The following is a 15610-nucleotide window of genomic DNA, read 5'->3' as shown; positions in this document are numbered from 1 at the left end:
TATTATATTAGATTGATAAAAGGTTAAACAACAAATAAATTACAAAAATATCGAGAATATCGAAGGAAATTGTTTTAATTATTCGAGAATTGATTTGAGAAGAGTCTTAAAGTCACTCTGCAAAATCTTCTACTTCATTAAACACCGAGAGATCACATACATAATATTATCATTATGTCATATTATTCGATTTCTTTGCTTGTTTAGAGACCTCAGGTACAAAGTTTTACAAGTGTAGTACCACAGCTCTGCTACTAGCATGAACATAAGAAATATTTGGAGGCTAATGTTATCTTAATAGACGTAGCATTTCTTTCGTAAAGACGTCATGATTTGTTAGTGTGAATAAAAACGCACAGCACATGCAATCGTACACGCATACATCTTTGAAATTTGAAGGCTATTTTGACGTTGATAGAATGGGTGTTCGAGCTATTGCCAGTGCTATGGTAGTACTATCTTAGAAAAATTAAGTGTTTAATTAGGAGTCATGGATGCTTAGCAATAACGACAACGATTTATAAGAAGTAGATTTGGTTGCAGCAGTTTGACCAGCTTTGAACTGATCAGTTTTCTCAATGATACACATTCGTACACAAATTGCATAGTTGTATTGAACTGCGCCGGACCGCCATCCGATATGCGTGAAACGTATGAATGACAATAATCACCGTCGCTCGACTAAGTGACTGGACTAACTACTAAGTGTTACATCTTCGGTAATAATTGTCCAAGTGAGACTCATACCAATCTGACCACTGTCCGTTCCGTTTGTCACCTGGTGCCATAACAGTGTTTCAACGTCGTGCCAACACTTACACGAGTCCACTGTAGTATTTACCATGTTCCAGTGTGTTGTAAAAAGGAAGCAACGCGTCATTTGTATGCATTTTTTTAACGTAAATATCAATTCAACGGTCTTTGAATGTGACCTATGATCAAAGTATGTAATTCAAAATACAGGCCTTAAAAACCGCCCAAATGTATGCTTTTCAGCAAAGCATCCGTGTATCTTAAGAACAGTTGACTCTTCGCAAATTTTTCGCCTACATTTAAGCGAAAAAATATTCGTTTTTTTGATGATTTCTCTGAACCAAAATATATTTTTGAAAAAGTAAAACCATTAAAACACGCAAAATTGTGGTACTTTTTAAGGGGAAAATTGATCTGTGGGTGATCCCACTTGGAGAAACCCGTGCAGATGTGTATATTTATGTAATCTGCACAGGTTTCTCCAAGTGGGTTAAGTTATGACCCATAAACCAATTTTTCCTTTAAAAGTAACATGTTTTTGCGTTCTATATAATGGTTTTAAATTTAAAAAAAAAGTTTGTGGTTCAGAGAAATCATCAAAAAAGAATATTTTTCCGCTCAAATGTAGGCTACAAATTTGCAAAGGGTTCATTGTTCTAAATATTTCGCCTAAATTTAGACTAGACATATATGAACACAAATTCATCGTATTTGGGTTACGTCCGTTACGTCATACGAGTCATTCAGGGTGCATATATGTTGTTGCAGTCACCAAACCCACTGCAACTGCCCAAATTATGAAGCTTGGGTGAACTTTAGTACGTTAGCATAGGGTAACATTACCGTCATTTGAGGGCAGGCCTAGTTGACATATTGGTAGAAAATCAGAAGAATATATGGGTCTTTAGGTATGTATTAATGTCAAACTAAAAAAGAACAATGCCTGTCAAATTTTGACGAGGGTACAATAGACCTGTCAAAAATGGGTTGACGATGGTAAAATAGAGGTCAATAAATCTGTCAAAAAGAGTTGACGAATAGACAATAGAACTATAATGACCTAATATAATCGCGCATTTTATCAGTTTTTATGTCACTATATCGTGAGAAAGTTTTCTCCCACACTAAACACAATGGTCAACCATACAAAAGGTTCGTTCGGTAGTATACAATAGAATCTTAAAGAGCCAACATACCCTAGCATTTTAACAAATTAGCTGTCAGTACATCGTGAGGAAATAAAGGTTCTATAAATCAAACTTAGTTACACGACCCATTGTATCATAAAAATTCTCCCACGCTTTATAAAATTGTCCTGTAGCGAGGTGTATAACACTATATAACAATAGAAACTCAATGACTTGGTATATTAGCTCTTTTAACCGAATTCAATGTCACAGGACCGTGAGACAAAAAAAAAATCTTTTACTCCCTATAAAAAAGATAAATCTGATGGACCTGATATACTTGCTCTTTTTACCGAATTTACTGTCACAGAATAAAAAAAAAAATTCCCACACTCGATAAGAAGGCATTATGAATAGCGAATTATATACAAAGAAATTCGAGTGACCCAATCTCAATATTTTGTCTAAAAATCAATTATTCCTAGAAATTAGCAAAAATCCTTTATCAGTTAAATTTCACTCGTCCATTGATAATCCACTAAAAAAAATAACAACAAATCATTGTTATACAGGTTGTAAAATCAACTAAAAAATATATCTCACATACCCTTTACGCTAATAAAAAAATGAAAGTATTGAACCACCTTTTGTTAACGCTATTCTCAAAGAATGATATACGCAACAAAGGTTATGGAAAAAATTTTGTTACCTGTAGGCGCACGGTAAGATGGACAGCGAAGAAAACTTTATTTATTTTATTTGTTTTGTTATCATTTTCTTCAAACGAACACAAAAGGACCTGTTTCAACGTAGCGCATATATTATAAGTCAGTGATGGGAATTAATTTACCCCCTCCATAATCCTTAAAAAATTATCGAATCCTTTTCATATAAAAGGGTGTGTGGATACATTGAGTTATTCACAGATCTGTTTCGACATCTCTACTGTTTACCTCACAAAAGTGGCTCATCGTTAGTGACTCTAAAATTGTGTAATATTTTGACAATTTTAATGTTGCAAAAAAAAATATGTAAAAGAGAAGAAAGAAATTTTTAATCTGGTGAATAAAAATAAAGTTAAAAACGAATTCTCATCTTAAAAAAAGTTAGATATTTTGTTTTTCTGCTAAAAAAAAATCTGAAAAAACATTTTCACGATAAAAAAAGTTAAAACATTATATTTCACTGTAAAAACTAAAAAAAGTTTAGTGTAAAAAATGGCATCTAATTGGAATATGTGGGAAAGAGATGATGACGATGAAATTTTTTCTGCAGTGGTTGACATGTTAGGGACTGAGAATGCTGTAGCTGAAGATGCTCAACTAGCCTGGAACGACTTTGATGTAGTGGAGGATGAAGTACTAGCTGATGCTGTGGAGCGAGCTGAATGGGAAAATGCATTCAGTACTGCGATAGAGCAAGTAGAAAGAGTAGATGACAGTGATATGCCTACAATTCCGCTAGCAGATTATTACGAATCTATTGGACGTATTCTTGCTGAATTTGATCCTGATGGTGATATGGTTCCAGACACAATCCCAGAAAATCCTATAGATGGTTTAAATATTGAGGATGTTATCTTCGGTGGGAATGACTGGGTACAAGTCGGTGGTGGTCATGCAGGAGCCGACAACAATTTACAACATGAAGCTGAAAACGACGAAGAACCTCTATTTAAAGTAGTACGGAAATCGGAACGCTACTATGAAAATTTTCGAACCCAAGGAGTGCGTTATTCATTGTCGATTACTACACCTGGACCTAATGTACACCCTGAGGACTGGTTGAAGCGTCTTCTTACAGGTATTATTACGCATTTTTTTAATGATACTAGTATAGCTATAAGAGATGGTGATTAGCCCTATTCACGTTAAAAAAATGTGGTTCAGATCCTTCGGAGGAATGTCGATTTCGTTTCATTATCGGACACTAAACAATTCTCTAGAACATCATAATTGACAAAGAATTGTTCCTGAGTCGCGCAACGCAATCGAAAATGCATGCGTTTCTATGCGTTTCTATGCGTTTTCATGTAAACTTTGAATGCGTTGCGCGACTCAGAAACAATTTTTTGTCAATTATGATGTTCTAGAGAATTGTTTAGTGTCCAATAATGAAACGAAATCGACATTCCTCCGAAGGATCTGAACCACATTTTTTTAACGTGAGTAGGGCTAATGGTGATAGAGTAGGAATGACTCTTCAAAACGAAATCTGTAGCACGAACCCTGTATACATTTCACTAAGAAGAGCCGATCAGCTGTCAGCTGAAATTATTCTTGAACATATTATGAAAATATTTGATAGCAACAAAGAATTCTTTCTGAATGGTGCATTAGTTGTTCAATTTGAGCACATTCAGCTACCTCACGGATCGGGAGGGGTCGTAAAACGACAAATAGGCGAGAGTGGTGCGGATTTCATTAAAAAAAAAGCTTGCTTTCTGAAATACAAAATACCAGCATATCATGTCGATCAGTACTGCCTACCATATGCTCTTGTTTTAGGTAGAGCATACGTGAAATTCAAAGCAGGTGGCATCACTAATAATGAATTCAAGAAATATCAAACGACATTTAAAAAACTAAGGGGCGAAGCTGTCAATTTATGTTTAGAAGCAGGTGTGGACATGTCTGCTATTACTAGCGGTTGTTCTATTGATGAGGTTAGAAAATTCCAGAGTGTCATGAGCGATTATCAGATAGTTATCTTCCTAGGGTTAGATATGAAAGCTAAACCGTATACAGATAGCCGATACAGACAAGACGATCGAAAGATAAACATTATGCATAGTGGTAATCATTATTATACTATGCGTAGCATCACAGCATGTTTTGCTGTTACATATATATGCCCCGATTGTCACATGTCGGCCGCTACACAATTGAAACATGCCTGTAAATACGCGTGCTCTTTTTGTGAATGCAAACCTGCATGTCAGGCGGTTAGCTCAGATGAACTGATAACCTGTCAGGATTGTAATAGAGATTTTCTCGGTGATTTATGTTTTAGTAAACATTTAACATCCAAAGGGACAAGCAAATATTCGGTATGCGAAGTACGAAAGAAATGTCCTATTTGTAATGTCAGTTATACCAAAGACGATGAGCACATTTGCGGTGTCTTTTATTGTAAAATTTGTGAAAATCACGAGAGTTACGCCCATCAGTGTCACATGCCTCTATACACGACGAAACGTAAAGAGGATAAAAAGTATTTATACGTATTTTATGATTTCGAAACTCAACAAGATACGCCAATGAGCTCGGTAGAACCCCACAAATTTCGTCATGTACCCAATCTATGTGTTGCTCAGACAGCTTGCACTGAATGCGCTCATATTGAGGATATTTCTAAAAAATGTGATGACTGCGGTGATAGGCAGCTAATATGGTATACTAAAGATTGTGTGGCACACCTCATAAACTTCCTAGTTGAAAAGGCTAGAGAAAGAGAAGTAATAGAAATTAATGGGGTAAATAGAAAGGTTTATAAATTTAGTAAAGTCATAGCAATAGCTCATAATATGTCTGGGTTCGATGGTCAATTTATCCTTGACCTCATTTATAGCAGTGACCGTTTCCCTGAAGTAAATATGATTTTAAACGGTACGAGAGCTATACTAATCTCTTTACGCAACAGAATCAATTTCATTGATTCGTTAAATTACTTTCATGAAGGACTAGCAAAATTACCAGAACTTTTCGGCTTTAAGGGTACCAAAGGTTATTATTGTCACATGTTTAATACAGTGGCTACTGAAGATTATATAGGTCCTGTACCCGCAAAACACTTTTACACACCTGAATCAATGTCGATCGAAGGTCGAAAAAAGTTTGACGAGTGGTATGAGTCTATACCATGCGATTACGTGTTCAATAACCAAAAAGAATTGTTAAAGTATTGTATTCAAGATGTTACGATTTTGCGAAAAGCTTGCTTAAAATTTGTAGAAGATTTCTGGCAGTGTAATCAAATTGACCCGTTTCTAGATGCCTGTACCATAGCGGGTGCTTGTAATAAGGTCTTTAGGAGTAAATTTTTAGAGAAAGATACCATAAGTGTACTACCACGTAAAGGTTACAGATATGCAGACAATCAGTCTAAAATAGCCATAAAATGGTTATGCAATGTTGAAGAGGAATTAGGTATAGAAATTCAACATGCAGGTCGCGGTAGAGAGGTTAACCTGAAGGGGGTGGGGCGTGTAGACGGTATCTTTGATAAAACAGTATTTGAATTTAATGGTTGCTGGTACCATGGTCATAATTGCAAAATTAATCAGTTCAACATAGAAGATGACACTCCCAAGGCCAGAGAAATGAGTATTCGAAAAGAGAATACAATGGATAAGCATAAAGCCATTAAAGATGCAGGGTACAATCTCATTGTAATGTACGAATGTGACTTTAGACGAAAGTTACACGATAATCCCTCTTTAAAGGCCAAATTGGATAGTCATCCTATGATAGCTGTACCTCCTTTAAAGCCACGTGATGCATTCTATGGTGGTCGTACCAATGCAAACACTCTTTACTTCAAATCAGACGGTGAAACAAAAATGTACTACTATGATATTTGCTCTCTGTACCCATGGTCAAATAAATACAGTAAAACAATTTTAAACCATCCAACAATACACGTAGGATCTAACTGCGACAGTCTACCCTGGCAGGATTTAGACGGGCTAATAAAATTAACAGTTCTACCTCCAAGGGGTTTAGATTTTCCAGTTCTTCCTACCCGTATGCATTCAAAACTAATGTTTGTATTATGCAATACATGTGGATTGGAACTGAACCAGGGCTATTGCGATCATAATGCTGAACATCGCCAAATTTCTGGTACATGGGTAATCGATGAGGTAAAGTTAGCTGTCAAGAAAGGTTATGAAATTTTAAAAATACATGAAATATGGGAATACAAGGTGACCCAATATAGCCGTGAAACACGAACAGGGGGGCTTTTTGCAGGGTACATCAACACATTCTTAAAGATAAAAAGTGAAGCATCTGGGTGGCCTGAAACTTGCGTTACTGAAGACGAAAAGCAGGCATATCTTGACGAATTTTATGAACGGGAAGGTGTTCATTTAGACCCTACTAAAATCAATTACAATCCATCGCTGAGACAACTGGCTAAGATACAATTAAATTCTTTCTGGGGGCGTTTCGGCAAGCGAGAGGATCTTACAAAGACTGTTTTAATAAATTCTTATGATGAACTTGTAAATAAAATGTTTGATCATGATATTGACATCACCCATGTTATTCCCATAAACGAAAACAATATGTTACTAAATTATAAGGAAAATGAGGAAGCGCAGGTGCCCGACAAAACGGCTAATGTAGTTTTAGCTGCTTTCACAACTTGTTACGCCCGAATGGAATTGTATAAGTACCTAGATTTATTGGGGAGTGAAAGGGTATTTTATTACGACACTGACTCGGTTATATTTACCGCCAAGCCTGGGGAGGTCATGCCCGAGAAGGGAGACTTTCTAGGGATGATGACTGACGAGTTAGTTAAAGCAGGACCAGGTGCATACATCATAGAATTTGTTTCGGGTGGTCCGAAAAACTACTCATACAAAGTGTTCTCACCAACAAAAAATGAAATAATCACCAAGATAAAGGTCAAGGGAATAACTTTGAATTACAGTACCTCTCAAACAATAAATTTCGATTTGATGCGCCGTATGATCACAGGCCCAGCTAAGGGTTCAACTGAAAAGCCAATAGAAAAAGTCGTAGTAGAAAATAATTGCATAAGGCGTACAAATTTAGGAAATGTATACACCACCCGTGCGCCTAAAACTTACCGTTTTGAATATACAAAAAGACAAAAAACTGACATTGAATATCGAACTATACCATATGGTTATTAAGTTTAATTTTACTATTAAGAAAAAAAATCATTTTGTTCTAGGTTAAGTTCTTTTTTATTAATTTTTGTGTATTATATTATATGGAAATAAAAACATTTTCTTTTTCGTAAAATATATTTGGGTTTGTTTTATACGCAGTCACACGACATATCTTTAAATATTTCATGAGGACTTTCACGAATATATTCAAAGTTTATAATGTATGATACAGCTATTGTGTCTATAATTTCCTGAACCAGATTTTTCGGTGTGTCGTACAGGTATGCAGAGCAATCGCAAGCATCTTGACTCTCTTGTTCATAGTTAAAACATGTCACCACATGACCACCTTTCACTCGTTGCAATAAGTTCATATAATGTTGGAATCGTTCTGAACAAGATTCGTATGCTTCAACTTTCGTTTTTGTAACATTTTTGAAATGTTTAAAACTATCCAGTAAACGAATTAGATTATGCAGCGGACACATTTTCAGAACAACTGACAAAATTGAATGAACATCAGCCAGTTATATATACAGCAAAAAATGAAAATACATGTTTTTTAGTTGTTTTTTTTTATTGAAAATTCTTTTTTTTAGAATTACTTTTTATACAAAGTACGATAGAAAAAGTTTAAACCAAATGCGTCTAACTTAGAGTAGGAGTCAAAATTACAAATAAGATCCGAAAGAATCTGGTATTCCATGCATTTTGTGGTGAACTTTGCCGTCTGAGCGTAAAGGTACTCGAATATTTCATTGACGTCCATCTCAATGGAATGTTCACGCAACTCTTCGATGTAAGACAGGTAAAAGGCTGAATCAGCATTCATAAGCTGCTTCAAAATCAATCGTTCGATGTGTAGTAAGGTTTGAAACGAACTGCGATGCATTAAAATCGATGAAAATTTCAGGTCGATAGGCGTTAGTTCCCAGATGCCGTTACTGATAGATTTGAACTTAATACCACACAAGTCACTAGCGTTTTTGATGAAGCCACTTTCCAGAGTGTAAGTACATTCTACGATCAATGCAGCAACTCTGGTGAATTCAGGAAAATTCATTTTTTTAATCGTAATGTTGTTGCCAGTGACTCTATCGCAAATCTTAACGACAGGATCAAGATTTTTAGGCTCGAAACCAACGATGACATGTTTAGTTGTTGATTTGTTTAGATAGAAAATTTTTTCACCAAACATGCGCTCCTCACTTGTCCACAATTTACCAGTTGATGGTACGATTTTAGCCATTTTACGTTCTGGTGGAGACATTTTTAACACTTTTTTTTAAACTGTTGATTAGACTAAATCCAAATTTGAAATGATAGCTGGTGGCGGTGCACTCTCCTTAAATACTCTTTTTTTTTTATTCTCTGTTATTCTCTCCTTCTTTTCACATATGACTAAACATCTTATAATACGTCGAAATGAAGGGAAACACGATCTCTTTGACATATTTTCTCGTTCCTCAATTTTACAGCTGAAGAAAAGTCTCAACTTTCGGACCGGCATAGCGTATGCATGTAATGCTCGTACAGAAAATCCTTCAAGAGCTGCTGAGGTTTTCCATTTAGATGGTACATACACTGACATGAGTCGACCACGTCCCCACTGACACTTACTGCACAGAAATGACCATCAATTGCAGCGGATGTTGCTTGTCTTAGATATTCGGTGAATTTCTGATAATATTCAGTATAGAACGGTAAAGTGTCACAAGCTTCTGACAGGGCCTTGATTCCTGGTAATAATTTTAAAATAACTGTGTTGATAGCCATTGTTAACCACTGCTATATGAACTGAATACTGAACGCCGATCGTCCGTCGAAGCTCCTTATCAATGAAAATTCTCATCCCCCTCCCTTCCCTTCCCCTCCCTTTCCCTTCAGAAGAACAGAGGACAAAGGACACAGGACAGCCCCCTCGGGGCGCGCGGGCCTTATAAAAGGGTTATAATTTGCTCATGTTGTGCCATATTCGATAGTCTAAGTCATGGAGCTACAGTGGAAACATCCGTTTACTTGTAAGTAGAAAGAAAAAAATCACCTAATTTTCATCTACATCTTTGTATTCAAAATGAATTCTTTCTCGTTTTTAAGGTCTAATAGGTGGACCTACGTCGAGTGGGAAAAGTACATTTACTACAAAGTTTTTAAAATATTTGAGTCAAATGGTCGACAGTCCTATTCATGAAGTTATTTATTGTGCGCCTGAGACCAGCTACCCCGATCTCAGAGAATGCTCGACACCTGTTCGATATTTAGACTGTCTACCATCTAAAGTGCTTCTTGAGGACCGAAAGCCTAGGCTCATCATAATAGACGACATGCAAAGAGAATCCGATGATAGTGTCATTGATTTATTTAGTAAAGGGTCCCATCACCTATCGGCATCGGTGATTTTCATCTGTCAGAATATATTCTACAAAGGAAAGGCGCAACGAGACATCTCATTGAATTCTCATTATATAGCAGTGTTCAAAAACCCCCGAGACCGACAGCAATTCTCCACTCTTTCGAGGCAAGTCTGTCCTCAAAAGCCAGCATACATGAAAGAGATATTTGAAGACGCAACTTCGGTACCTTACGGCTATCTACTGTTGGACCTGACCCAAACTACACCTGATCATTTACGCTACAGGACCTGCATATTTCCTGATGACAAGCCGTCAAATATTGTTTACGTACCCAAAAATTACATCGTATAAAACCAGACCGTCTACAAATACAGTCACTTATTACGAAAATGGCATCAGTAAAGAAACATCTGCCTACTCTGAGACTAGTGCGAGTAGCCAAACCAAAACTTCGTAAAAGTATTTTGACCCATTGCGATCTTGAACTTATCAAAACAATACTCGAGTGCATTTATAATACACTGAATGGGAACATTAAGCTTACCACTAACGAGATAAAAAATTTAAAAAAGTTTAAAAACATTTTGAGAAAAATTCTACGATCTCCAGGAAATTTAAAGAAGAAACGTGATCTCATATTACAAAACGGTGGTTCGTTTCTACCTGTACTACTAAAGCCTATTGTTGCAGCTGCAAGCTACGCTGTAAGAAATGAAGCATGCACGTAAAATGGTTCTGGTTGATATAAATTCCTTAAAATCACCCACTTTAACCGATGTTAAAAACACCGAAACACCGTTGGAAAAGGTCCTAAACACATTGGCAACATCGACTGAGTTTAGTAAAAGCGAATACGGCTCTACAGCTTCAACAATAGCAAGGCTGGATAAAGAGCTGAAGGATATTCTCGAGCGTAAGGATGTCGAGCCGACTGAACAGCTCAAAATCTACAATGAAAAGCTGCAAAAATACCTCTTCTTGTTACGTGAAAATGAAAGAAAAACGTCAGTACCTTCTGCTGTTCCTACACCATCACATCCAAACAATGAAAATGATACCGATAATATCGATGTCTTTGCCACTGGTGCGTCTAGTTCACCGCTACCTGTGAAACAAACCAGTACTACTGCAGACCTATTCAAGTCAACACCACAGACAAGTAAAACTCCATATAATTTTTCGGGTCGTAAACCTCACAAAACTAATCTACCGCGACTAACACCAATACAAGCACGATTACGGGCTACAAACGAGCGTCAGAAAAATTCACGTTTCAAAGATTTTCTACATAACTGGGACGAATATGTCAATGAGTAAAAAAAATATATCAGCCACTATGGCTAAGAAATTGTCGCAAATTTACTATTCACCATCACATCCGGCATCTTTTTCAACCATCAATAAACTTTGGCTTGCTACTGGCAAGAAAATATCTAAGAAAATTGTCACCGAATGGCTACAATCACAGGATACATACACACTGCATAAGCCGAAGCGCTTAAATTTTCCACGCAACAGATACCTTATAACGAACATTGACGATCTCTGGGAATGCGATTTAGCTGTATTTTCAGAAGATTATTCGACCCATAACAATGACATAAAATACCTACTAGGTTAGCTTTAATATTTTTATTTTTTTAATAAAAACCAAAATAAACTCAAACATGTTTTTTATATAGTTGTGATTGACTGCTTCTCGAAGTTTATGTTTGTTGAACCTATGAAGCAAAAGACGTCGGACGATGTGATTGGTGCGTTTACGAGCATATTTTCTAGAACAGAGAGACGACCTTTGCGTATGCAGAGCGACCAGGGTAAAGAGTTCACATCTGCCAAATTCAAAAAGTTTATGAAGTCTAATCATATTACTTACAATTGTACAAACAATCCTGACACAAAAGCAAGTATTTGTGAGCGAAGTATAAGAACGCTGAAGGGTCGCATATTCAAATACTTAACATACAATGACACTTATTCATTCGTTGAAAGATTGCAAGATTTCGTCAAAGCTTATAATGACAGTTATCATCGTACCATTAAAATGGCCCCAAGCGCCGTAAATGCTCGTAATGTTGAACAGGTGTATGAAAACACAAGAGGTCTAACTTTACAAGTGAAAAACAAGAAGAAGAAAAACAACAAACGTTCCAAGTTACGTACAAAAATTAAAGTCGGTGACTATGTGCGTATTTCGAAGAACAAAAAAACATTCAGCAAGGGTTACCTAAAAAATTTTACGGACGAGGTCTTTCGTGTCAAATCAGTAATACACCGTACACCTGTAGTATTTCGGCTGGTTGATCTTGCTGGGGAAGAGATTATAGGAACTTTTTACGAGCCTGAGGTGCAAAAAATAATATTCGACGAAATGGCTGCAAAAGTCATTGCCAAAATTATAAAACAGCGTGGACGTGGAGAAAATCTTCAGTATCTGGTTAGGTGGTCAGGGTACAGTCCAGCTTTTGATTCGTGGGTTGCTGCTAAAAGTGTTACGACAAAATGAAGAAGAAGAGTTGCTATATGACCCTGTTATCCAACAGTTCAATGGATTATTATCCAGGGAATAAAACCTGTTCGTTTACAGTACAATTGCCAAGATACATGTACCTCGAAGGAAACTGGGAAGTTGCTCTTGCTGAAATTCAATATCCTTACACTTTTATAAATGTTGAAAGCGATCAGTCGGACGTTTTACTAGAAACAGTCGAAATTACAGATAAATTTGTTAAATGGTACATGACTGAAAAAGATGTGGTTCCTATGCCTTTTGAGACTGAATGGAGTACTCACAAAATATTACCAGGATTTTATTCAAACGTACAAGATATATTGGACTCTATAAATGAATGCATAAATGGGGTCACACGACAGGAGACATTTTTCGAGTACAATGCTAGAGCCCAGCGTGTTGGTACAGCTAACGATATTGTCGAAGTGGGGCGCAAATGGATCAAATCGTGTAAACTTAGTAAGCGGTTGGGCCTTCAATTAGGCTATCCACCAGACTCTATTTTATCGAGCGGTGAATACGCACCACATGTGGCTTATACCGGCACTATGATTCCCGACAAAATGTTCATTTATTGCGATATTCTGGAGCCTCAAATCATCGGCGACTGTTGGGGTAGAGTTTTACGAATAGTCAACACTAATGCTGGTTACAGTTCACCGAAATACGGCCAGTCTTGTTGTACTGCTTTCAACACACCCCAATACATACCCGTGCAGCCACTAAACTTTGAGGCCATCAAGATAGATATAAGAGATGTTGAAGGACAGTTAATGCCATTTCAACACGGTACGTTGAGTGTGAAACTACATTTTAGACACGATTAATATGGCAGACATTGAACTACTTTCGCGCTACTACATTGCTCAGGCGGGGTCCGGTGGCAGTGGTTTTTATAGTGGACCTATATATCAACGAGGCTCTGGTAGAAATCAGCGCGGTGCAGGAATTGGGTCCTTCCTCGGCGGCTTATTTAGGCGGATCCTTCCAGTTTTACGAAAAGGTACTGTGGCTGTAGGTCGCGAAGTTATCAACAGCGGCTCAAATTTCATTAACGATATTGGAAACAACGTCAATCCGCAAGATGCATTAAAGAAACGTTCAAGGGAGGCAGTAACAAACCTGGCTAAAAAAGCGATGTACGGTGATGGGTATAAAGCAGGCATTTCAACTAGGAAGCGTCTGTCGAGTAACAGAACTCAAACGCGCAACATCAAGAAGCGGAAAACTACCAGTAAGAAGAAGAAATTAACAGCCTCAAAAGCAAAAAAGAAAGTCAAGCGCGTAAAAAAATCTAAAGATATTTTCTCATAATAAAAGTGTTCTTAATAAAATACTATGGCTTTCATTACAAATGCTCACGAAATGAATGTGAAGTCGGAATTGGATCTTTTTTCAACATTGCCAACGCAAACGTCTATCGAATCAGGCTCACTACAGTCATATCGTCCCATCACTTCGATTTCAAATAATGGACCCATAGAGTTTGTAGTAAGCGGTAGCAGTGCTGACGAATACATAGACCTGGCTCGAGTTTTCATACATGTTCAGGCTAAAATAACTGTACCTGTACCGGCTGTTACCGCAGCTAGTCCCAATCCGGTTGCACCAGTTGTTTCGTGTGTCAACAACTGGTTACATAGTATGTTCAGTCAGGTAGAAGTCTACCTTAATCAGAAGTGTATTACACCACCGAACAACTGCTACCCGTATCGTGCATATCTGGAAACTCTTCTTAACTACTCCAGCGAGTCAAAGCTCACGAAAATTTCTACAAATCTATATGCTGACGACACTCCCGGTCATATGGATGATACAGGGGCTGCAAATGCTGGTTTTACCACCCGTCGTACGTATACTGCAGAAAATAAACTTGTTGATCTTTACGGACCATACACTGCGATCTGTTTAACGTTGACAAATTCTTATTGAGTGGAGTCGAAATGAGTATCAAACTTCAAAGAGCTAAAGATTCATTTCATCTAATGGGTGTAGAGAACAGTGGAGCAGTGTTTGAAATTGTCAACGCTGAATTGTATGTACGCAAAGCTAAAATCAGCCCATCGGTCCTACTGGGCCATAATAGAGCTCTTGCTGTAGCTAGTGCAAAGTATCCTATTAACAGAGTAGATGTGAAAGCTATTACTATACCAGCTGGTTCTCAGTCGAAAACTATGGACAACATTTTCTTGGGTACACTTCCAAAGAGATGTATTATTGGCTTCGTGAACACTACAGCTTTTAATGGGGACATAAAAGAGAGCCCCTTCCACTTCAGACACTACAACTTTACTTCCTTAAGCATATTTTTGGATTCCACGCTCATACCGTCAAAGCCCTACGTTTGTGACTTTAAGAACAATATTTTTGTCAGAGCATATAATTCGCTTTTCGAAGGCTGCAATATCAACCATGATGATACCAGTAACAATATCACTAGACATGCATATGCTAACGGCTATACGTTGGTGGCTGTGGACTTAACACCAGATTTATCTGCATCATCTGATCATCTTTCAAATCCTAAGACTGGATCTCTACGCATAGAAGTGCGTTTTGATGATCCACTTCCAAATTCGGTTACAGCAATTATATTTTCAGAATTTGCTAACACAATCGAAATAGATAAAAACCGAAACGTGATCACTGACTACAGCAGTTAAAGTTTATACCAGGAACGATGAACACCGTAGATTTGAAGCAGTTCTTAAATAAATTTCGTAAACGCACCTTGAAGATCATTGTTTGTGCTATTGACGAACTTCCTAAACGTCGGCTAAACAACAAGATTAACTATGCACTTGTAATAAACCTTTCGAAAAGCACATCTATGGGCTCTCATTGGATTGGTATCTATATAGACAACACTAGACAACGTTGTGGTTTCTATTTAGACTCATACGGGTTCAAACCTAGAAGCTGGCAGCTACAAGATTTTCTAAGCTTAAATTGTCGACACGTTGTATACAATACCACCCAACTACAACAGCTGCAATCG

General features: G+C 37.2%; 1 long non-coding RNA gene across 1 annotated transcript in view; it reads left to right on the top strand.

The window, feature by feature from the left end:
• Positions 1-331: 331 nt before the first annotated feature.
• LOC119066483 overlaps positions 332-15610 on the top strand; it is a 274825-nt gene continuing 259546 nt past the window's right edge. The window contains exon 1 of the long non-coding RNA XR_005085754.1: positions 332-449. This is a non-coding gene — a long non-coding RNA (uncharacterized LOC119066483). The remainder of the gene's footprint in view (positions 450-15610) is intronic.

This window comes from Bradysia coprophila, chromosome IV (genome assembly GCF_014529535.1).
Source record: "Bradysia coprophila strain Holo2 chromosome IV, BU_Bcop_v1, whole genome shotgun sequence".
NCBI classification, from domain to species: Eukaryota; Metazoa; Arthropoda; class Insecta; order Diptera; family Sciaridae; genus Bradysia; species Bradysia coprophila.
The sequence above is the reverse complement of the archived record's forward strand: the minus strand, read 5'-3'. Positions and strand labels throughout refer to the sequence as shown.